A 21,732-nucleotide genomic window follows, 5' to 3' on the forward strand; every position below is an offset into this window, starting at 1 on the left:
GGCCTCAGTTTCCTAACATTGTGGTGGGCCTTAGAGCCAAGCACTGAAAATGGGGGCACTTGTCTTGTGAATCTGCCCTTTGTAGGGCCTGGGCCCATTGTGACAGGAGTGACAGAGTGCAATGGACTGGCCTAATGCCAAATACCTTAAATAGGTGATGCCATTGACGAAGTTGAGGGTGACCAAAAGTCTAAATAAAGTACCATGGCTTGGAGCGAGAAGGACCTGTATGGAAGGAATGGGAATACACTGACTTGCTGGTTTGAGTCAGAATATTTTCTAGGAGCCTGCAGATGCTCAAGTGGATGAAAATCACAAATGTAGTGGAAGGCCTACATTGTCTGAACCCACCCACCAGCTGCGAACTTCTGTGTCTTTGCAGGTTCACTCTAAAGCCCAGGGTCAATACCTTTGTCCTGACCTGACGCTGATGTTATCTCAGTTCTTGCAGGGGAGTGGGGCAAAGACCTGGCTTTGGGGTTGGTGTGTGCTAAGTCTCTTGAGTCATGTCAGACTCTGTGCGACGCTATGGACTGCAGCCTGCCAGGGAGGATAGCATTATTTCCTTCCTGTGCTTTAAGATGGAAAGCAAACTGCTGTACTTTACTTTATTTTGGGGGACTCCAAAATCACTGCAGATGGTGACTGCAGCCATGGAATTAAAAGACGCTTGCTCCTTGGAAGTAAAGCTATGAGCAACCTAGACAGCATATTAAAAAACAGAGACATTTCTTTGCCAACAAAGGTCCGTCTGGTCAAAGCAATGGTTTTTCTGGCAGGCATGCATGGATGTGAGAGTTGGAATATAAGGACAGGTGAGCATCAAAGCATTGATGCTTTTGAGCTGTGGTGTGGCAGGAGACTCTTGAGAGTCCCTTGGACTGCACAGAGATCCAACCAGTCCATCCTAAAGGAAATCTACCCCGAATATACATTGGAGGGACTGATGCTGAAGCTGAAACTCCTATATTTTGGTCGTCTGATACGAAGAACTGACTCACTTGACAAGACCTTGATAGCGGGAAAGACTGAAAGTGGGAAGAGAAGGGGATGACAGAGGATGAGATGGGTGGATGGCATCACTGACTCCATGGACATAAGTTGGAGCAAGCTCTGGGAGTTGGTGATGGAAAGGAAAGCCTGGCGTGCTGCAGTCCGTGGGGTTGCAAAGAGTTGGACACGACTGAGCTACTGAACTGAACTCTAGCTAAGGCCATTTATGAGATGGAAAATACTTGTTTTTTTCCAATTATATATGATGATAGTATGAGACAAAGTCACGTGTGCCATCTGATTGGAATTGATAGCCATGTAAGAGTGTATGATTACAAGTAGGGCATTGTCTGCATTCAGTCATGGGAAGTATCTGGATCATCCTAGAGCTTCACCAAATGGCTTCTTCAACTCTACACACAAAGCCTAGAATATGAAGACTCCAGCAAATTTGGGAAGTGTGTGTGTTATTCCCTCAGTTGTGCCTGACTCTTTGGACCCCACGGACTCTTTAGACCCACCAGGCTCCTCTTGTCCATTGAATTCTCCAGGCCAGAATACTGGAGTGCATAGCCAGGACCTTTTCCAGGGAATCTTCCTGACCCGAGGATCAAACCTGGGTCTCCTGCATTGCAGGCGGATGCTTTACCATCTGAGTGAGACAAGATAATAAACATGTGGCTTGTTGCCTAGGTTTGGCAAGTCCTTAGGTATAGTCATTTTCTTTTGTGTCATACGCATGGATGCCAGAGGTTTGCCACTTGATGCCTCCAAACAGTTTGATAGTTTGAAAAAATGCTGGAGATAAAAAAATAAAAGACGTGATCAAGTAAAAATTGAAATCTGGAAAACAGAAGATGAGTGATAAAGTTGGGTACCTTTCTCCAATGGAAATCAAAAAGAAAATGTAGAAATATAACCAGGTTTCTTTGAATTGAGTCAAATACAAGTCAGCCATATTTCCTGGTGTCTGTCTGTTTATGGTGTTTTTTTCAGGTTCAAAGGGCAGAGGCAGAAGAATGGTTGAAACAAGATGTCTCTCTTCTGGGACAGCACTGCCATCGGGCGGAAACAGTTTGATCAGGCCAAAGGTGTGAGCTGCTCTTCCTTGCGAGGCCTAGCAGTGGAGGCCGGTCAGATCAACTTAGGAACAACAGAACCTGAACTCAAGCCTGGCCCTCAACCTTTTCTGTGTGATCTGGCAGGATCGGTGGACAGTCAGGTTCTAGGCTTAGTATCTGATCAGTGAGGGCCCAGGACCACGGAGCCCTCCAGCTGCTGCCAGGAAGTCCAGTCACAGGAAGGAGGTAAGCGGGGCCTCAGTTTCCTAACATTGTGGTGGGCCTTAGAGCCAAGCACTGAAAATGGGGGCACTTGTCTTGTGAATCTGCCCTTTGTAGGGCCTGGGCCCATTGTGACAGGAGTGACAGAGTGCAATGGACTGGCCTAATGCCAAGTACCTTAAATAGGTGATGCCATTGACGAAGTTGAGGGTGACCAAAAGTCTAAATAAAGTACCATGGCTTGGAGCAAGAAGGACCTGTATAGAAGGAATGGGAATACACTGACTTGCTGGTTTGAGTCAGAATATTTTCTAGGAGCCTGCAGATGCTCAAGTGGATGAAAATCACAAATGTAGTGGAAGGCCTACATTGTCTGAACCCACCCACCAGCTGCGAACTTCTGTGTCTTTGCAGGTTCACTCTAAAGCCCAGGGTCAATACCTTTGTCCTGACCTGACGCTGATGTTATCTCAGTTCTTGCAGGGCAGCGGGGCAAAGACCTGGCTTTGGGGTTGGTGTGTGCTAAGTCTCTTGAGTCATGTCAGACTCTGTGCGACGCTATGGACTGCAGCCTGCCAGGGAGGATAGCATTATTTCCTTCCTGTGCTTTAAGATGGAAAGCAAACTGCTGTACTTTACTTCATTTTGGGGGACTCCAAAATCACTGCAGATGGTGACTGCAGCCATGGAATTAAAAGACGCTTGCTCCTTGGAAGTAAAGCTATGACCCACCTAGACAGCATATTAAAAAACAGAGACATTTCTTTGCCAACAAAGGTCCGTCTGGTCAAAGCAATGGTTTTTCTGGCAGGCATGCATGGATGTGAGAGTTGGAATATAAGGACAGGTGAGCATCAAAGCATTGATGCTTTTGAGCTGTGGTGTGGCAGGAGACTCTTGAGAGTCCCTTGGACTGCACAGAGATCCAACCAGTCCATCCTAAAGGAAATCTACCCCGAATATACATTGGAGGGACTGATGCTGAAGCTGAAACTCCTATATTTTGGTCGTCTGATACGAAGAACTGACTCACTTGACAAGACCTTGATAGCGGGAAAGACTGAAAGTGGGAAGAGAAGGGGATGACAGAGGATGAGATGGGTGGATGGCATCACTGACTCCATGGACATGAGTTGGAGCAAGCTCTGGGAGTTGGTGATGGAAAGGAAAGCCTGGCGTGCTGCAGTCCGTGGGGTTGCAAAGAGTTGGTCACGACTGAGCTACTGAACTGAACTCTAGCTAAGGCCATTTATGAGATGGAAAATACTTGTTTTTTTCCAATTATATATGATGATAGTATGAGACAAAGTCACGTGTGCCATCTGATTGGAATTGATAGCCATGTAAGAGTGTATGATTACAAGTAGGGCATTGTCTGCATTCAGTCATGAGAAGTATCTGGGTCATCCTAGAGCTTCACCAAATGGCTTCTTCAACTCAACACACAAAGCCTAGAATATGAAGACTCCAGCAAATTTGGGAAGTGTGTGTGTTATTCCCTCAGTTGTGCCTGACTCTTTCGACCCCACGGACTCTTTAGACCCACCAGGCTCCTCTTGTCCATTGAATTCTCCAGGCCAGAATACTGGAGTGCATAGCCAGGACCTTTTCCAGGGAATCTTCCTGACCCGTGGATCAAACCTGGGTCTCTTACATTGCAGGCAGATGCTTTACCATCTGAGTGAGACAAGATAATAAACATGTGGCCTGTTGCCTAGATTTGGCAAGTCCTTAGGTATAGTCAATTTCTTTTGTGTCTTACGCATGGATGCCAGAGGTTTGCCACTTGATGCCTCCAAACAGTTTGATAGTTTGAAAAAATGCTGGAGATAAAAAAAAAAAAAAGAAGGGATCAAGTAAAAATTGAAATCTGGAAAACAGAAGATGAGTGATAAAGTTGGGTACCTTTGTCCAATGGAAACCAAAAAGAAAATGTAGAAATATAACCAGGTTTCTCTGAATTGAGTCAAATACAAGTCAGCCATATTTCCTGGTGTCTGTCTGTTTATGGTGTCTTTTTCAGGTTCAAAGGGCAGAGGCAGAAGAATGGTTGAAACAAGATGTCTCTCTTCTGGGACAGCACTGCCATCGTGCGGAAACAGTTTGATCAGGCCAAAGGTGTGAGCTGCTCTTCCTTGCGAGGCCTAGCAGTGGAGGCCGGTCAGATCAACTTAGGAACAACAGAACCTGAACTCAAGCCTGGCCCTCAACCTTTTCTGTGTGATCTGGCAGGATCGGTGGACAGTCAGGTTCTAGGCTTAGTATCTGATCAGTGAGGGCCCAGGACCAAGGAGCCCTCCAGCTGCTGCCAGGAAGTCCAGTCACAGGAAGGAGGTAAGCGGGGCCTCAGTTTCCTAACATTGTGGTGGGCCTTAGAGCCAAGCACTGAAAATGGGGGCACTTGTCTTGTGAATCTGCCCTTTGTAGGGCCTGGGCCCATTGTGACAGGAGTGACAGAGTGCAATGGACTGGCCTAATGCCAAGTACCTTAAATAGGTGATGCCATTGACGAAGTTGAGGGTGACCAAAAGTCTAAATAAAGTACCATGGCTTGGAGCAAGGAGGACCTGTATGGAAGGAATGGGAATACACTGACTTGCTGGTTTGAGTCAGAATATTTTCTAGGAGCCTGCAGATGCTCAAGTGGATGAAAATCACAAATGTAGTGGAAGGCCTACATTGTCTGAACCCACCCACCAGCTACGAACTTCTGTGTCTTTGCAGGTTCACTCTAAAGCCCAGGGTCAATACCTTTGTCCTGACCTGACGCTGATATTATCTCAGTTCTTGCAGGGCAGCGGGGCAAAGACCTGGCTTTGGGGTTGGTGTGTGCTAAGTCTCTTGAGTCATGTCAGACTCTGTGCGACGCTATGGACTGCAGCCTGCCAGGGAGGATAGCATTATTTCCTTCCTGTGCTTTAAGATGGAAAGCAAACTGCTGTACTTTACTTTATTTTGGGGGACTCCAAAATCACTGCAGATGGTGACTGCAGCCATGAAATTAAAAGACGCTTGCTCCTTGGAAGTAAAGCTATGAGCAACCTAGACAGCATATTAAAAAACAGAGACATTTCTTTGCCAACAAAGGTCCGTCTGGTCAAAGCAATGGTTTTTCTGGCAGGCATGCATGGATGTGAGAGTTGGAATATAAGGACAGGTGAGCATCAAAGCATTGATGCTTTTGAGCTGTGGTGTGGCAGGAGACTCTTGAGAGTCCCTTGGACTGCACAGAGATCCAACCAGTCCATCCTAAAGGAAATCTACCCCGAATATACATTGGAGGGACTGATGCTGAAGCTGAAACTCCTATATTTTGGTCGTCTGATACGAAGAACTGACTCACTTGACAAGACCTTGATAGCGGGAAAGACTGAAAGTGGGAAGAGAAGGGGATGACAGAGGATGAGATGGGTGGATGGCATCACTGACTCCATGGACATGAGTTGGAGCAAGCTCTGGGAGTTGGTGATGGAAAGGAAAGCCTGGCGTGCTGCAGTCCGTGGGGTTGCAAAGAGTTGGACACGACTGAGCTACTGAACTGAACTCTAGCTAAGGCCATTTATGAGATGGAAAATACTTGTTTTTTTCCAATTATATATGATGATAGTATGAGACAAAGTCACGTGTGCCATCTGATTGGAATTGATAGCCATGTAAGAGTGTATGATTACAAGTAGGGCATTGTCTGCATTCAGTCATGGGAAGTATCTGGATCATCCTAGAGCTTCACCAAATGGCTTCTTCAACTCTACACACAAAGCCTAGAATATGAAGACTCCAGCAAATTTGGGAAGTGTGTGTGTTATTCCCTCAGTTGTGCCTGACTCTTTGGACCCCACGGACTCTTTAGACCCACCAGGCTCCTCTTGTCCATTGAATTCTCCAGGCCAGAATACTGGAGTGCATAGCCAGGACCTTTTCCAGGGAATCTTCCTGACCCGAGGATCAAACCTGGGTCTCCTGCATTGCAGGCGGATGCTTTACCATCTGAGTGAGACAAGATAATAAACATGAGGCTTGTTGCCTAGGTTTGGCAAGTCCTTAGGTATAGTCATTTTCTTTTGTGTCATACGCATGGATGCCAGAGGTTTGCCACTTGATGCCTCCAAACAGTTTGATAGTTTGAAAAAATGCTGGAGATAAAAAAATAAAAGACGTGATCAAGTAAAAATTGAAATCTGGAAAACAGAAGATGAGTGATAAAGTTGGGTACCTTTCTCCAATGGAAATCAAAAAGAAAATGTAGAAATATAACCAGGTTTCTTTGAATTGAGTCAAATACAAGTCAGCCATATTTCCTGGTGTCTGTCTGTTTATGGTGTTTTTTTCAGGTTCAAAGGGCAGAGGCAGAAGAATGGTTGAAACAAGATGTCTCTCTTCTGGGACAGCACTGCCATCGGGCGGAAACAGTTTGATCAGGCCAAAGGTGTGAGCTGCTCTTCCTTGCGAGGCCTAGCAGTGGAGGCCGGTCAGATCAACTTAGGAACAACAGAACCTGAACTCAAGCCTGGCCCTCAACCTTTTCTGTGTGATCTGGCAGGATCGGTGGACAGTCAGGTTCTAGGCTTAGTATCTGATCAGTGAGGGCCCAGGACCACGGAGCCCTCCAGCTGCTGCCAGGAAGTCCAGTCACAGGAAGGAGGTAAGCGGGGCCTCAGTTTCCTAACATTGTGGTGGGCCTTAGAGCCAAGCACTGAAAATGGGGGCACTTGTCTTGTGAATCTGCCCTTTGTAGGGCCTGGGCCCATTGTGACAGAGTGACAGAGTGCAATGGACTGGCCTAATGCCAAGTACCTTAAATAGGTGATGCCATTGACGAAGTTGAGGGTGACCAAAAGTCTAAATAAAGTACCATGGCTTGGAGCAAGAAGGACCTGTATAGAAGGAATGGGAATACACTGACTTGCTGGTTTGAGTCAGAATATTTTCTAGGAGCCTGCAGATGCTCAAGTGGATGAAAATCACAAATGTAGTGGAAGGCCTACATTGTCTGAACCCACCCACCAGCTGCGAACTTCTGTGTCTTTGCAGGTTCACTCTAAAGCCCAGGGTCAATACCTTTGTCCTGACCTGACGCTGATGTTATCTCAGTTCTTGCAGGGCAGCGGGGCAAAGACCTGGCTTTGGGGTTGGTGTGTGCTAAGTCTCTTGAGTCATGTCAGACTCTGTGCGACGCTATGGACTGCAGCCTGCCAGGGAGGATAGCATTATTTCCTTCCTGTGCTTTAAGATGGAAAGCAAACTGCTGTACTTTACTTCATTTTGGGGGACTCCAAAATCACTGCAGATGGTGACTGCAGCCATGGAATTAAAAGACGCTTGCTCCTTGGAAGTAAAGCTATGACCCACCTAGACAGCATATTAAAAAACAGAGACATTTCTTTGCCAACAAAGGTCCGTCTGGTCAAAGCAATGGTTTTTCTGGCAGGCATGCATGGATGTGAGAGTTGGAATATAAGGACAGGTGAGCATCAAAGCATTGATGCTTTTGAGCTGTGGTGTGGCAGGAGACTCTTGAGAGTCCCTTGGACTGCACAGAGATCCAACCAGTCCATCCTAAAGGAAATCTACCCCGAATATACATTGGAGGGACTGATGCTGAAGCTGAAACTCCTATATTTTGGTCGTCTGATACGAAGAACTGACTCACTTGACAAGACCTTGATAGCGGGAAAGACTGAAAGTGGGAAGAGAAGGGGATGACAGAGGATGAGATGGGTGGATGGCATCACTGACTCCATGGACATGAGTTGGAGCAAGCTCTGGGAGTTGGTGATGGAAAGGAAAGCCTGGCGTGCTGCAGTCCGTGGGGTTGCAAAGAGTTGGACACGACTGAGCTACTGAACTGAACTCTAGCTAAGGCCATTTATGAGATGGAAAATACTTGTTTTTTTCCAATTATATATGATGATAGTATGAGACAAAGTCACGTGTGCCATCTGATTGGAATTGATAGCCATGTAAGAGTGTATGATTACAAGTAGGGCATTGTCTGCATTCAGTCATGAGAAGTATCTGGGTCATCCTAGAGCTTCACCAAATGGCTTCTTCAACTCAACACACAAAGCCTAGAATATGAAGACTCCAGCAAATTTGGGAAGTGTGTGTGTTATTCCCTCAGTTGTGCCTGACTCTTTGGACCCCACGGACTCTTTAGACCCACCAGGCTCCTCTTGTCCATTGAATTCTCCAGGCCAGAATACTGGAGTGCATAGCCAGGACCTTTTCCAGGGAATCTTCCTGACCTGTGGATCAAACCTGGGTCTCTTGCATTGCAGGCAGATGCTTTACCATCTGAGTGAGACAAGATAATAAACATGTGGCCTGTTGCCTAGATTTGGCAAGTCCTTAGGTATAGTCAATTTCTTTTGTGTCTTACGCATGGATGCCAGAGGTTTGCCACTTGATGCCTCCAAAGAGTTTGATAGTTTGAAAAAATGCTGGAGATAAAAAAAAAAAAAGAAGGGATCAAGTAAAAATTGAAATCTGGAAAACAGAAGATGAGTGATAAAGTTGGGTACCTTTGTCCAATGGAAACCAAAAAGAAAATGTAGAAATATAACCAGGTTTCTCTGAATTGAGTCAAATACAAGTCAGCCATATTTCCTGGTGTCTGTCTGTTTATGGTGTCTTTTTCAGGTTCAAAGGGCAGAGGCAGAAGAATGGTTGAAACAAGATGTCTCTCTTCTGGGACAGCACTGCCATCGTGCGGAAACAGTTTGATCAGGCCAAAGGTGTGAGCTGCTCTTCCTTGCGAGGCCTAGCAGTGGAGGCCGGTCAGATCAACTTAGGAACAACAGAACCTGAACTCAAGCCTGGCCCTCAACCTTTTCTGTGTGATCTGGCAGGATCGGTGGACAGTCAGGTTCTAGGCTTAGTATCTGATCAGTGAGGGCCCAGGACCAAGGAGCCCTCCAGCTGCTGCCAGGAAGTCCAGTCACAGGAAGGAGGTAAGCGGGGCCTCAGTTTCCTAACATTGTGGTGGGCCTTAGAGCCAAGCACTGAAAATGGGGGCACTTGTCTTGTGAATCTGCCCTTTGTAGGGCCTGGGCCCATTGTGACAGGAGTGACAGAGTGCAATGGACTGGCCTAATGCCAAGTACCTTAAATAGGTGATGCCATTGACGAAGTTGAGGGTGACCAAAAGTCTAAATAAAGTACCATGGCTTGGAGCGAGAAGGACCTGTATGGAAGGAATGGGAATACACTGACTTGCTGGTTTGAGTCAGAATATTTTCTAGGAGCCTGCAGATGCTCAAGTGGATGAAAATCACAAATGTAGTGGAAGGCCTACATTGTCTGAACCCACCCACCAGCTGCGAACTTCTGTGTCTTTGCAGGTTCACTCTAAAGCCCAGGGTCAATACCTTTGTCCTGACCTGACGCTGATGTTATCTCAGTTCTTGCAGGGGAGCGGGGCAAAGACCTGGCTTTGGGGTTGGTGTGTGCTAAGTCTCTTGAGTCATGTCAGACTCTGTGCGACGCTATGGACTGCAGCCTGCCAGGGAGGATAGCATTATTTCCTTCCTGTGCTTTAAGATGGAAAGCAAACTGCTGTACTTTACTTTATTTTGGGGGACTCCAAAATCACTGCAGATGGTGACTGCAGCCATCAAATTAAAAGACGCTTGCTCCTTGGAAGTAAAGCTATGAGCAACCTAGACAGCATATTAAAAAACAGAGACATTTCTTTGCCAACAAAGGTCCGTCTGGTCAAAGCAATGGTTTTTCTGGCAGGCATGCATGGATGTGAGAGTTGGAATATAAGGACAGGTGAGCATCAAAGCATTGATGCTTTTGAGCTGTGGTGTGGCAGGAGACTCTTGAGAGTCCCTTGGACTGCACAGAGATCCAACCAGTACATCCTAAAGGAAATCTACCCCGAATATACATTGGAGGGACTGATGCTGAAGCTGAAACTCCTATATTTTGGTCGTCTGATACGAAGAACTGACTCACTTGACAAGACCTTGATAGCGGGAAAGACTGAAAGTGGGAAGAGAAGGGGATGACAGAGGATGAGATGGGTGGATGGCATCACTGACTCCATGGACATGAGTTGGAGCAAGCTCTGGGAGTTGGTGATGGAAAGGAAAGCCTGGCGTGCTGCAGTCCGTGGGGTTGCAAAGAGTTGGACACGACTGAGCTACTGAACTGAACTCTAGCTAAGGCCATTTATGAGATGGAAAATACTTGTTTTTTTCCAATTATATATGATGATAGTATGAGACAAAGTCACGTGTGCCATCTGATTGGAATTGATAGCCATGTAAGAGTGTATGATTACAAGTAGGGCATTGTCTGCATTCAGTCATGAGAAGTATCTGGGTCATCCTAGAGCTTCACCAAATGGCTTCTTCAACTCAACACACAAAGCCTAGAATATGAAGACTCCAGCAAATTTGGGAAGTGTGTGTGTTATTCCCTCAGTTGTGCCTGACTCTTTCGACCCCACGGACTCTTTAGACCCACCAGGCTCCTCTTGTCCATTGAATTCTCCAGGCCAGAATACTGGAGTGCATAGCCAGGACCTTTTCCAGGGAATCTTCCTGACCCGTGGATCAAACCTGGGTCTCTTACATTGCAGGCAGATGCTTTACCATCTGAGTGAGACAAGATAATAAACATGTGGCCTGTTGCCTAGATTTGGCAAGTCCTTAGGTATAGTCAATTTCTTTTGTGTCTTACGCATGGATGCCAGAGGTTTGCCACTTGATGCCTCCAAACAGTTTGATAGTTTGAAAAAATGCTGGAGATAAAAAAAAAAAAAAGAAGGGATCAAGTAAAAATTGAAATCTGGAAAACAGAAGATGAGTGATAAAGTTGGGTACCTTTGTCCAATGGAAACCAAAAAGAAAATGTAGAAATATAACCAGGTTTCTCTGAATTGAGTCAAATACAAGTCAGCCATATTTCCTGGTGTCTGTCTGTTTATGGTGTCTTTTTCAGGTTCAAAGGGCAGAGGCAGAAGAATGGTTGAAACAAGATGTCTCTCTTCTGGGACAGCACTGCCATCGTGCGGAAACAGTTTGATCAGGCCAAAGGTGTGAGCTGCTCTTCCTTGCGAGGCCTAGCAGTGGAGGCCGGTCAGATCAACTTAGGAACAACAGAACCTGAACTCAAGCCTGGCCCTCAACCTTTTCTGTGTGATCTGGCAGGATCGGTGGACAGTCAGGTTCTAGGCTTAGTATCTGATCAGTGAGGGCCCAGGACCAAGGAGCCCTCCAGCTGCTGCCAGGAAGTCCAGTCACAGGAAGGAGGTAAGCGGGGCCTCAGTTTCCTAACATTGTGGTGGGCCTTAGAGCCAAGCACTGAAAATGGGGGCACTTGTCTTGTGAATCTGCCCTTTGTAGGGCCTGGGCCCATTGTGACAGGAGTGACAGAGTGCAATGGACTGGCCTAATGCCAAGTACCTTAAATAGGTGATGCCATTGACGAAGTTGAGGGTGACCAAAAGTCTAAATAAAGTACCATGGCTTGGAGCAAGGAGGACCTGTATGGAAGGAATGGGAATACACTGACTTGCTGGTTTGAGTCAGAATATTTTCTAGGAGCCTGCAGATGCTCAAGTGGATGAAAATCACAAATGTAGTGGAAGGCCTACATTGTCTGAACCCACCCACCAGCTGCGAACTTCTGTGTCTTTGCAGGTTCACTCTAAAGCCCAGGGTCAATACCTTTGTCCTGACCTGACGCTGATATTATCTCAGTTCTTGCAGGGCAGCGGGGCAAAGACCTGGCTTTGGGGTTGGTGTGTGCTAAGTCTCTTGAGTCATGTCAGACTCTGTGCGACGCTATGGACTGCAGCCTGCCAGGGAGGATAGCATTATTTCCTTCCTGTGCTTTAAGATGGAAAGCAAACTGCTGTACTTTACTTTATTTTGGGGGACTCCAAAATCACTGCAGATGGTGACTGCAGCCATGAAATTAAAAGACGCTTGCTCCTTGGAAGTAAAGCTATGAGCAACCTAGACAGCATATTAAAAAACAGAGACATTTCTTTGCCAACAAAGGTCCGTCTGGTCAAAGCAATGGTTTTTCTGGCAGGCATGCATGGATGTGAGAGTTGGAATATAAGGACAGGTGAGCATCAAAGCATTGATGCTTTTGAGCTGTGGTGTGGCAGGAGACTCTTGAGAGTCCCTTGGACTGCACAGAGATCCAACCAGTCCATCCTAAAGGAAATCTACCCCGAATATACATTGGAGGGACTGATGCTGAAGCTGAAACTCCTATATTTTGGTCGTCTGATACGAAGAACTGACTCACTTGACAAGACCTTGATAGCGGGAAAGACTGAAAGTGGGAAGAGAAGGGGATGACAGAGGATGAGATGGGTGGATGGCATCACTGACTCCATGGACATGAGTTGGAGCAAGCTCTGGGAGTTGGTGATGGAAAGGAAAGCCTGGCGTGCTGCAGTCCGTGGGGTTGCAAAGAGTTGGACACGACTGAGCTACTGAACTGAACTCTAGCTAAGGCCATTTATGAGATGGAAAATACTTGTTTTTTTCCAATTATATATGATGATAGTATGAGACAAAGTCACGTGTGCCATCTGATTGGAATTGATAGCCATGTAAGAGTGTATGATTACAAGTAGGGCATTGTCTGCATTCAGTCATGGGAAGTATCTGGATCATCCTAGAGCTTCACCAAATGGCTTCTTCAACTCTACACACAAAGCCTAGAATATGAAGACTCCAGCAAATTTGGGAAGTGTGTGTGTTATTCCCTCAGTTGTGCCTGACTCTTTGGACCCCACGGACTCTTTAGACCCACCAGGCTCCTCTTGTCCATTGAATTCTCCAGGCCAGAATACTGGAGTGCATAGCCAGGACCTTTTCCAGGGAATCTTCCTGACCCGAGGATCAAACCTGGGTCTCCTGCATTGCAGGCGGATGCTTTACCATCTGAGTGAGACAAGATAATAAACATGAGGCTTGTTGCCTAGGTTTGGCAAGTCCTTAGGTATAGTCATTTTCTTTTGTGTCATACGCATGGATGCCAGAGGTTTGCCACTTGATGCCTCCAAACAGTTTGATAGTTTGAAAAAATGCTGGAGATAAAAAAATAAAAGACGTGATCAAGTAAAAATTGAAATCTGGAAAACAGAAGATGAGTGATAAAGTTGGGTACCTTTCTCCAATGGAAATCAAAAAGAAAATGTAGAAATATAACCAGGTTTCTTTGAATTGAGTCAAATACAAGTCAGCCATATTTCCTGGTGTCTGTCTGTTTATGGTGTTTTTTTCAGGTTCAAAGGGCAGAGGCAGAAGAATGGTTGAAACAAGATGTCTCTCTTCTGGGACAGCACTGCCATCGGGCGGAAACAGTTTGATCAGGCCAAAGGTGTGAGCTGCTCTTCCTTGCGAGGCCTAGCAGTGGAGGCCGGTCAGATCAACTTAGGAACAACAGAACCTGAACTCAAGCCTGGCCCTCAACCTTTTCTGTGTGATCTGGCAGGATCGGTGGACAGTCAGGTTCTAGGCTTAGTATCTGATCAGTGAGGGCCCAGGACCACGGAGCCCTCCAGCTGCTGCCAGGAAGTCCAGTCACAGGAAGGAGGTAAGCGGGGCCTCAGTTTCCTAACATTGTGGTGGGCCTTAGAGCCAAGCACTGAAAATGGGGGCACTTGTCTTGTGAATCTGCCCTTTGTAGGGCCTGGGCCCATTGTGACAGAGTGACAGAGTGCAATGGACTGGCCTAATGCCAAGTACCTTAAATAGGTGATGCCATTGACGAAGTTGAGGGTGACCAAAAGTCTAAATAAAGTACCATGGCTTGGAGCAAGAAGGACCTGTATAGAAGGAATGGGAATACACTGACTTGCTGGTTTGAGTCAGAATATTTTCTAGGAGCCTGCAGATGCTCAAGTGGATGAAAATCACAAATGTAGTGGAAGGCCTACATTGTCTGAACCCACCCACCAGCTGCGAACTTCTGTGTCTTTGCAGGTTCACTCTAAAGCCCAGGGTCAATACCTTTGTCCTGACCTGACGCTGATGTTATCTCAGTTCTTGCAGGGCAGCGGGGCAAAGACCTGGCTTTGGGGTTGGTGTGTGCTAAGTCTCTTGAGTCATGTCAGACTCTGTGCGACGCTATGGACTGCAGCCTGCCAGGGAGGATAGCATTATTTCCTTCCTGTGCTTTAAGATGGAAAGCAAACTGCTGTACTTTACTTCATTTTGGGGGACTCCAAAATCACTGCAGATGGTGACTGCAGCCATGGAATTAAAAGACGCTTGCTCCTTGGAAGTAAAGCTATGACCCACCTAGACAGCATATTAAAAAACAGAGACATTTCTTTGCCAACAAAGGTCCGTCTGGTCAAAGCAATGGTTTTTCTGGCAGGCATGCATGGATGTGAGAGTTGGAATATAAGGACAGGTGAGCATCAAAGCATTGATGCTTTTGAGCTGTGGTGTGGCAGGAGACTCTTGAGAGTCCCTTGGACTGCACAGAGATCCAACCAGTCCATCCTAAAGGAAATCTACCCCGAATATACATTGGAGGGACTGATGCTGAAGCTGAAACTCCTATATTTTGGTCGTCTGATACGAAGAACTGACTCACTTGACAAGACCTTGATAGCGGGAAAGACTGAAAGTGGGAAGAGAAGGGGATGACAGAGGATGAGATGGGTGGATGGCATCACTGACTCCATGGACATGAGTTGGAGCAAGCTCTGGGAGTTGGTGATGGAAAGGAAAGCCTGGCGTGCTGCAGTCCGTGGGGTTGCAAAGAGTTGGACACGACTGAGCTACTGAACTGAACTCTAGCTAAGGCCATTTATGAGATGGAAAATACTTGTTTTTTTCCAATTATATATGATGATAGTATGAGACAAAGTCACGTGTGCCATCTGATTGGAATTGATAGCCATGTAAGAGTGTATGATTACAAGTAGGGCATTGTCTGCATTCAGTCATGAGAAGTATCTGGGTCATCCTAGAGCTTCACCAAATGGCTTCTTCAACTCAACACACAAAGCCTAGAATATGAAGACTCCAGCAAATTTGGGAAGTGTGTGTGTTATTCCCTCAGTTGTGCCTGACTCTTTGGACCCCACGGACTCTTTAGACCCACCAGGCTCCTCTTGTCCATTGAATTCTCCAGGCCAGAATACTGGAGTGCATAGCCAGGACCTTTTCCAGGGAATCTTCCTGACCTGTGGATCAAACCTGGGTCTCTTGCATTGCAGGCAGATGCTTTACCATCTGAGTGAGACAAGATAATAAACATGTGGCCTGTTGCCTAGATTTGGCAAGTCCTTAGGTATAGTCAATTTCTTTTGTGTCTTACGCATGGATGCCAGAGGTTTGCCACTTGATGCCTCCAAACAGTTTGATAGTTTGAAAAAATGCTGGAGATAAAAAAAAAAAAAGAAGGGATCAAGTAAAAATTGAAATCTGGAAAACAGAAGATGAGTGATAAAGTTGGGTACCTTTGTCCAATGGAAACCAAAAAGAAAATGTAGAAATATAACCAGGTTTCTCTGAATTGAGTCAAATACAAGTCAGCCATATTTCCTGGTGTCTGTCTGTTTATGGTGTCTTTTTCAGGTTCAAAGGGCAGAGGCAGAAGAATGGTTGAAACAAGATGTCTCTCTTCTGGGACAGCACTGCCATCGTGCGGAAACAGTTTGATCAGGCAAAAGGTGTGAGCTGCTCTTCCTTGCGAGGCCTAGCAGTGGAGGCCGGTCAGATCAACTTAGGAACAACAGAACCTGAACTCAAGCCTGGCCCTCAACCTTTTCTGTGTGATCTGGCAGGATCGGTGGACAGTCAGGTTCTAGGCTTAGTATCTGATCAGTGAGGGCCCAGGACCAAGGAGCCCTCCAGCTGCTGCCAGGAAGTCCAGTCACAGGAAGGAGGTAAGCGGGGCCTCAGTTTCCTAACATTGTGGTGGGCCTTAGAGCCAAGCACTGAAAATGGGGGCACTTGTCTTGTGAATCTGCCCTTTGTAGGGCCTGGGCCCATTGTGACAGGAGTGACAGAGTGCAATGGACTGGCCTAATGCCAAGTACCTTAAATAGGTGATGCCATTGACGAAGTTGAGGGTGACCAAAAGTCTAAATAAAGTACCATGGCTTGGAGCAAGAAGGACCTGTATGGAAGGAGTGGCAATACACTGACCTGCTGGTTTGAGTCAGAATATTTTCTAGGAGCCTGCAGATGCTCAAGTGGATGAAAATCACAAATGTAGTGGAAGGCCTACATTGTCTGAACCCACCCACCAGCTGCGAACTGCTGTGTCTTTGCAGGTTCACTCTAAAGCCCAGGGTCAATACCTTTGTCCTGACCTGACGCTGATGTTATCTCAGTTCTTGCAGGGGAGCGGGTCAAAGGCCAGGCTTTGGGGTTGGTGTGTGCTAAGTCTCTTGAGTCATGTCAGACTCTGTGCGACGCTATGGACTGCAGCCTGCCAGGGAGGATAGCATTATTTCCTTCCTGTGCTTTAAGATGGAAAGCAAACTGCTGTACTTTACTTTATTTTGGGGGACTCCAAAATCACTGCAGATGGTGACTGCAGCCATCAAATTAAAAGACGCTTGCTCCTTGGAAGTAAAGCTATGACCAACCTAGACAGCATATTAAAAAACAGAGACATTTCCTTGCCAACAAAGGTCCGTCTGGTCAAAGCAATGGTTTTTCTGGCAGGCATGCATGGATGTGAGAGTTGGAATATAAGGACAGGTGAGCATCAAAGCATTGATGCTTTTGAGCTGTGGTGTGGCAGGAGACTCTTGAGAGTCCCTTGGACTGCACAAAGATCCAACCAGTCCATCCTAAAGGAAATCTACCCCGAATATACATTGGAGGGACTGATGCTGAAGCTGAAACTCCTATATTTTGGTCGTCTGATACGAAGAACTGACTCACTTGACAAGACCTTGATAGCGGGAAAGACTGAAAGTGGGAAGAGAAGGGGATGACAGAGGATGAGATGGGTGGATGGCATCACTGACTCCATGGACATGAGTTGGAGCAAGCTCTGGGAGTTGGTGATGGAAAGGAAAGCCTGGCGTGCTGCAGTCCGTGGGGTTGCAAAGAGTTGGACACGACTGAGCTACTGAACTGAACTCTAGCTAAGGCCATTTATGAGATGGAAAATACTTGTTTTTTTCCAATTATATATGATGATAGTATGAGACAAAGTCACGTGTGCCATCTGATTGGAATTGATAGCCATGTAAGAGTGTATGATTACAAGTAGGGCATTGTCTGCATTCAGTCATGGGAAGTATCTGGATCATCCTAGAGCTTCACCAAATGGCTTCTTCAACTCTACACACAAAGCCTAGAATATGAAGACTCCAGCAAATTTGGGAAGTGTGTGTGTTATTCCCTCAGTTGTGCCTGACTCTTTGGACCCCACGGACTCTTTAGACCCACCAGGCTCCTCTTGTCCATTGAATTCTCCAGGCCAGAATACTGGAGTGCATAGCCAGGACCTTTTCCAGGGAATCTTCCTGACCCGAGGATCAAACCTGGGTCTCCTGCATTGCAGGCGGATGCTTTACCATCTGAGTGAGACAAGATAATAAACATGAGGCTTGTTGCCTAGGTTTGGCAAGTCCTTAGGTATAGTCATTTTCTTTTGTGTCATACGCATGGATGCCAGAGGTTTGCCACTTGATGCCTCCAAACAGTTTGATAGTTTGAAAAAATGCTGGAGATAAAAAAATAAAAGACGTGATCAAGTAAAAATTGAAATCTGGAAAACAGAAGATGAGTGATAAAGTTGGGTACCTTTCTCCAATGGAAATCAAAAAGAAAATGTAGAAATATAACCAGGTTTCTTTGAATTGAGTCAAATACAAGTCAGCCATATTTCCTGGTGTCTGTCTGTTTATGGTGTTTTTTTCAGGTTCAAAGGGCAGAGGCAGAAGAATGGTTGAAACAAGATGTCTCTCTTCTGGGACAGCACTGCCATCGGGCGGAAACAGTTTGATCAGGCCAAAGGTGTGAGCTGCTCTTCCTTGCGAGGCCTAGCAGTGGAGGCCGGTCAGATCAACTTAGGAACAACAGAACCTGAACTCAAGCCTGGCCCTCAACCTTTTCTGTGTGATCTGGCAGGATCGGTGGACAGTCAGGTTCTAGGCTTAGTATCTGATCAGTGAGGGCCCAGGACCACGGAGCCCTCCAGCTGCTGCCAGGAAGTCCAGTCACAGGAAGGAGGTAAGCGGGGCCTCAGTTTCCTAACATTGTGGTGGGCCTTAGAGCCAAGCACTGAAAATGGGGGCACTTGTCTTGTGAATCTGCCCTTTGTAGGGCCTGGGCCCATTGTGACAGAGTGACAGAGTGCAATGGACTGGCCTAATGCCAAGTACCTTAAATAGGTGATGCCATTGACGAAGTTGAGGGTGACCAAAAGTCTAAATAAAGTACCATGGCTTGGAGCAAGAAGGACCTGTATAGAAGGAATGGGAATACACTGACTTGCTGGTTTGAGTCAGAATATTTTCTAGGAGCCTGCAGATGCTCAAGTGGATGAAAATCACAAATGTAGTGGAAGGCCTACATTGTCTGAACCCACCCACCAGCTGCGAACTTCTGTGTCTTTGCAGGTTCACTCTAAAGCCCAGGGTCAATACCTTTGTCCTGACCTGACGCTGATGTTATCTCAGTTCTTGCAGGGCAGCGGGGCAAAGACCTGGCTTTGGGGTTGGTGTGTGCTAAGTCTCTTGAGTCATGTCAGACTCTGTGCGACGCTATGGACTGCAGCCTGCCAGGGAGGATAGCATTATTTCCTTCCTGTGCTTTAAGATGGAAAGCAAACTGCTGTACTTTACTTCATTTTGGGGGACTCCAAAATCACTGCAGATGGTGACTGCAGCCATGGAATTAAAAGACGCTTGCTCCTTGGAAGTAAAGCTATGACCCACCTAGACAGCATATTAAAAAACAGAGACATTTCTTTGCCAACAAAGGTCCGTCTGGTCAAAGCAATGGTTTTTCTGGCAGGCATGCATGGATGTGAGAGTTGGAATATAAGGACAGGTGAGCATCAAAGCATTGATGCTTTTGAGCTGTGGTGTGGCAGGAGACTCTTGAGAGTCCCTTGGACTGCACAGAGATCCAACCAGTCCATCCTAAAGGAAATCTACCCCGAATATACATTGGAGGGACTGATGCTGAAGCTGAAACTCCTATATTTTGGTCGTCTGATACGAAGAACTGACTCACTTGACAAGACCTTGATAGCGGGAAAGACTGAAAGTGGGAAGAGAAGGGGATGACAGAGGATGAGATGGGTGGATGGCATCACTGACTCCATGGACATGAGTTGGAGCAAGCTCTGGGAGTTGGTGATGGAAAGGAAAGCCTGGCGTGCTGCAGTCCGTGGGGTTGCAAAGAGTTGGACACGACTGAGCTACTGAACTGAACTCTAGCTAAGGCCATTTATGAGATGGAAAATACTTGTTTTTTTCCAATTATATATGATGATAGTATGAGACAAAGTCACGTGTGCCATCTGATTGGAATTGATAGCCATGTAAGAGTGTATGATTACAAGTAGGGCATTGTCTGCATTCAGTCATGAGAAGTATCTGGGTCATCCTAGAGCTTCACCAAATGGCTTCTTCAACTCAACACACAAAGCCTAGAATATGAAGACTCCAGCAAATTTGGGAAGTGTGTGTGTTATTCCCTCAGTTGTGCCTGACTCTTTGGACCCCACGGACTCTTTAGACCCACCAGGCTCCTCTTGTCCATTGAATTCTCCAGGCCAGAATACTGGAGTGCATAGCCAGGACCTTTTCCAGGGAATCTTCCTGACCTGTGGATCAAACCTGGGTCTCTTGCATTGCAGGCAGATGCTTTACCATCTGAGTGAGACAAGATAATAAACATGTGGCCTGTTGCCTAGATTTGGCAAGTCCTTAGGTATAGTCAATTTCTTTTGTGTCTTACGCATGGATGCCAGAGGTTTGCCACTTGATGCCTCCAAACAGTTTGATAGTTTGAAAAAATGCTGGAGATAAAAAAAAAAAAAGAAGGGATCAAGTAAAAATTGAAATCTGGAAAACAGAAGATGAGTGATAAAGTTGGGTACCTTTGTCCAATGGAAACCAAAAAGAAAATGTAGAAATATAACCAGGTTTCTCTGAATTGAGTCAAATACAAGTCAGCCATATTTCCTGGTGTCTGTCTGTTTATGGTGTCTTTTTCAGGTTCAAAGGGCAGAGGCAGAAGAATGGTTGAAACAAGATGTCTCTCTTCTGGGACAGCACTGCCATCGTGCGGAAACAGTTTGATCAGGCAAAAGGTGTGAGCTGCTCTTCCTTGCGAGGCCTAGCAGTGGAGGCCGGTCAGATCAACTTAGGAACAACAGAACCTGAACTCAAGCCTGGCCCTCAACCTTTTCTGTGTGATCTGGCAGGATCGGTGGACAGTCAGGTTCTAGGCTTAGTATCTGATCAGTGAGGGCCCAGGACCAAGGAGCCCTCCAGCTGCTGCCAGGAAGTCCAGTCACAGGAAGGAGGTAAGCGGGGCCTCAGTTTCCTAACATTGTGGTGGGCCTTAGAGCCAAGCACTGAAAATGGGGGCACTTGTCCTGTGAATCTGCCCTTTGTAGGGCCTGGGCCCATTGTGACAGGAGTGACAGAGTGCAATGGACTGGCCTAATGCCAAGTACCTTAAATAGGTGATGCCATTGACGAAGTTGAGGGTGACCAAAAGTCTAAATAAAGTACCATGGCTTGGAGCAAGAAGGACCTGTATGGAAGGAGTGGCAATACACTGACCTGCTGGTTTGAGTCAGAATATTTTCTAGGAGCCTGCAGATGCTCAAGTGGATGAAAATCACAAATGTAGTGGAAGGCCTACATTGTCTGAACCCACCCACCAGCTGCGAACTGCTGTGTCTTTGCAGGTTCACTCTAAAGCCCAGGGTCAATACCTTTGTCCTGACCTGACGCTGATGTTATCTCAGTTCTTGCAGGGGAGCGGGTCAAAGGCCAGGCTTTGGGGTTGGTGTGTGCTAAGTCTCTTGAGTCATGTCAGACTCTGTGCGACGCTATGGACTGCAGCCTGCCAGGGAGGATAGCATTATTTCCTTCCTGTGCTTTAAGATGGAAAGCAAACTGCTGTACTTTACTTTATTTTGGGGGACTCCAAAATCACTGCAGATGGTGACTGCAGCCATCAAATTAAAAGACGCTTGCTCCTTGGAAGTAAAGCTATGACCAACCTAGACAGCATATTAAAAAACAGAGACATTTCCTTGCCAACAAAGGTCCGTCTGGTCAAAGCAATGGTTTTTCTGGCAGGCATGCATGGATGTGAGAGTTGGAATATAAGGACAGGTGAGCATCAAAGCATTGATGCTTTTGAGCTGTGGTGTGGCAGGAGACTCTTGAGAGTCCCTTGGACTGCACAAAGATCCAACCAGTCCATCCTAAAGGAAATCTACCCCGAATATACATTGGAGGGACTGATGCTGAAGC

General features: G+C 46.4%; 1 long non-coding RNA gene across 1 annotated transcript in view; it reads left to right on the forward strand.

The window, feature by feature from the left end:
* The window catches only part of LOC145536975 (uncharacterized), a 411,144-nt gene that overhangs the window by 180,627 nt on the left and 208,785 nt on the right, over positions 1 to 21,732 (forward strand). The window contains exons 80-88 of the long non-coding RNA XR_014076109.1: positions 1,990 to 2,300; positions 4,300 to 4,610; positions 6,608 to 6,918; positions 8,916 to 9,226; positions 11,226 to 11,536; positions 13,534 to 13,844; positions 15,842 to 16,152; positions 18,150 to 18,460; positions 20,458 to 20,768. This is a non-coding gene — a long non-coding RNA (uncharacterized LOC145536975). The remainder of the gene's footprint in view (positions 1 to 1,989; positions 2,301 to 4,299; positions 4,611 to 6,607; positions 6,919 to 8,915; positions 9,227 to 11,225; positions 11,537 to 13,533; positions 13,845 to 15,841; positions 16,153 to 18,149; positions 18,461 to 20,457; positions 20,769 to 21,732) is intronic.

The sequence above is a fragment of the Giraffa tippelskirchi genome, chromosome X (genome assembly GCF_054371585.1).
Source record: "Giraffa tippelskirchi isolate mGirTip1 chromosome X, T2T-mGirTip1v1.2.pri, whole genome shotgun sequence".
Lineage (NCBI taxonomy): Eukaryota > Metazoa > Chordata > Mammalia > Artiodactyla > Giraffidae > Giraffa > Giraffa tippelskirchi.